Here is a 3,332-nt window from a genome sequence, read left to right as displayed (position 1 = left end):
GGGGGGGGGGGGGGGGCTTTAGCCATGGGATAGGAACAAGCCAGCATTGCCACAGTTAAGTAAAATAAACACTCTCCAAAAACACTGAAGGGTAACAAAAGCTGAACACAACCACGCTGGCTCCCCACCACCATGCTATTTTCACCCATGAAGAGGTAATAGCTACAGCTGAATATAGTTGTAAGGTTATTTAAGGAGAGTTTTACCAGGCAGGGGAGTGGATAAGAGCTTTCCAAGAGCAGCCACCTGTTATCAGCTGCTGCGATACAGCAGCAGAAACCCTGCAGCAGGTTTCCTCCCACAGGCAGCCAGGTGAAAAGGGCTCAAGGAGAGCCACAGGTTAACTGGGCTTCATGAAAAGACCCGCATCCTTAGAACAAACATTCGCTGTGAGGAAAAAATAACAAAGATGGGTTGTCCTTGGCTCTAGAAACCTTGAATTCAAGGGAGACGTCTGTCCCTAGGAAGGTCACCCCGTTCCCCCTCCAGAACATCCCGTGGAGATGCCCTGAGTCACATCAGCATCTTCTCCATTGATCTGCAGTTATAGTCAGCCAGATTCATTATTCACAAGCCCTTCAGAAAACACCAGAAACTTGAGTCTGTGCATTGAGACATATCTGTGCATTGAGACATACTGTCTGCTATTCCAATCCCATCCTCCTCTCTGACGCAATACATCTTCTCCAAAGCAGAAATCTGATGGCCTTTTAGTGTCCTAAAGAGAACGAGCAATCATTAACTTCCCAGTGGGCAAATCCCATTAAAAATAAAAATAAAAAATAAAAAATCATCACTCCCTACAGGCTGTTTCAATAATCAGGTCAATAGGTAAATGGGTTTTGAAATGAAGTTACGATGCGCTGGAATACATTCCCCCTGCAGACACCGGCTGGTGGACAGGAACCAGAAAAAGCAGTATCACCATTGTGATAAGGGAACGACAGCATGAGAAGCTGCATCCGCACTGCCCTCCTCCCTCGTAACAGAATGCAGATAGAGAAATTGCAGTCAGAAATTCACTGTTCTCACTTGTTGGTATTTCCCCCCCCAAGAAGAAAAATAAATCCTTCCTTAGGCTGCAGTTCAAAGTAAGGAGAAAAGCTCTTGGAAAAACCTGCTTCCTCCACACATCTTGAGAGCAACATCAAGAATTTAGCTGAGCTCAGCACAGTTTCACGTACCTTTCTCACATGACTGCGGATGGCTATTTTTATTAAAAACAATCTTCAGAGCAAAATGCAAGTTATAAAAATAGGAAAAAATGCAGCTGTACAATTCCCTGGGAGCAGGCATTTGCAAACAACTGCTGTGCTCGCACACGAGCTACACAAATTGTGCTGAAACCCAACACTTTTCTTCAGGCACCACTGCAGAAATGCTAGTTAGAAATTAAGATCCTTTTTCAGTTTCCAGCCATCCTGGTTGCTGGCGTAGTCCGAATAATTGTGCTCAGCTTTGCAGTAAACTCACTGCAACCAAACAGCAGCCCTGAAAGGGAGAAATTGTTGCCCCCAAGTTTACCATCTTGAAGAACAGTGTTTTAAATATCCAATCTTGAATAAAGAGATCCAAAAAGATGGGGCTGCTCTTGGTTTTAGTCTAGGCCAGGTATATGCAAGGGATGAGCAAGTTCACACAAGACTTAATAGGATTTATCAAGCAAGGACTAGCAACTTTCAACTTGTGCAAACCACATTCAGCCAAAACCCTGCTCTCCTTCAAGCGGCACAAGTACCAATATCCAGGTAATTAGCGAGTTCCACTAAGTACCTTCTTTTCTCCCTCCTGTCATCTTTTTCCCCCATAAATTAAATGCAAAATCACTTAAATGCAGAGTTAGAGAACATCAGTTTAAATGCATAAAGGGTCAATAATATATAAAGACAAAGATACTACAACAAATTAATTAACCTGAAGAGACAGTGCTTTGTGCAAAACAACATTCTCATGTCTGGTTGAAAAGGCTTCCGAAGACGAGTGGTTTCTTCATTTCCCTTTGTCAGTGGTATGAGCAAAGGTTGTACAACATGCAAGAAAGGGGAAGAGATGATTTCCCAATAACACATGGGAAACACACAACACAATGAGTCCTTGACGTTCACAACCAAGACAGAAACTTCATCTGGATTTCAACTGAACTGGTCTCAACCCCAAAGTAAATTCATTTAGATGTCCTTTTCTTTAGCTAGACTGCCACACCAACATGCCACAGCATTTTTGTAGTTTCAGTGAAAAACATGAGCGAGTCTCCGCAGCCTACCAACAGGCACCATCAATCTCATCCCAAGTCCTAGGCAAGCTGTTGACACCCAGAGTCCTCACCCTGTTCAGCTCTGCCAGTCAAACACTGATCAGCGGGGACGGTGCAGAACCAGGAGCAGTGTCTTCCAAGCAGGCACCAGGACAGCTCATTCACCATGTCTCCTGTGCCATAATGTTTATATGCAGGATACTGGATGATATTCACGGTGCAAAATAAAGCAGTCTTGTTCGGAATAGTTACTGGAACATCATCATATTGCCACGATCACAGTTTACTGGCCCATCAGTCCCATCCCAGTCACTACCAAAAGGCTACCTTACAGCAAATGAATGGTGGAAGATGTGACTGTGACGAACTAGGCTGGTCTTTGCTTTGCTCCCTTTGCAGGAAGAGCAAGGGATCTCTCTTCCACAATGGGTGAAAAGGGTGTTGCAGAGCTGCTCTCCTCCCGTCAGTGATCTGGAGCATTTTGCAGGAGGCATAACCATCTACCAGCAGTGCATGGTGTCAAGGAAAGCTTGCAGTTATCACAAGGTTGGTAGAGACACTAATGAGTAATAAAATTTTAAAAGAAATAGGACAGGCTAGTATAGCATAAAATGATATCCATCATAATTAAAGCATTCGTAAGAAGCTTAATTACAAACAAGTACATTCTGTTCATCTCATTAAGACATCTAAACATGTACTCTTTTCAGCTACTCTTGCCTTAGAAGGTATAAACTCATGATGGGGGGGGGAACCAAATGTTTTTTAAAAGTTTATTTCTAGCCCTGAAAGAACAGTTATTAAACAAAGTCAACAAATACAGTAGTTAATATTGCAGTAACAATTAAATAACATAATGGGATTAAATTACACAAAAGGCAACATTAAAATCTGAAGACAATTAAAAAAATAAAAAGAAAGCTTGCACCTACTTCCATTTCCATTGACAGCGTGAGGAACAAAGGGAAAAACGGACCAGAGACATTTATTTATTCAACTCCAGCTGGAGAGACCCTTAACAACCTTCTTGCTCCCTCCCCAGCCTACCCACCATCCCCTCTGTCAAAGGGACCCAGCC

The sequence above is a fragment of the Pygoscelis adeliae genome, unplaced genomic scaffold, assembly GCF_000699105.1.
Source record: "Pygoscelis adeliae isolate BGI_AS28 unplaced genomic scaffold, ASM69910v1 Scaffold554, whole genome shotgun sequence".
In the NCBI taxonomy this organism is placed as follows: Eukaryota; Metazoa; Chordata; class Aves; order Sphenisciformes; family Spheniscidae; genus Pygoscelis; species Pygoscelis adeliae.
This window is presented reverse-complemented; position numbering follows the sequence as displayed.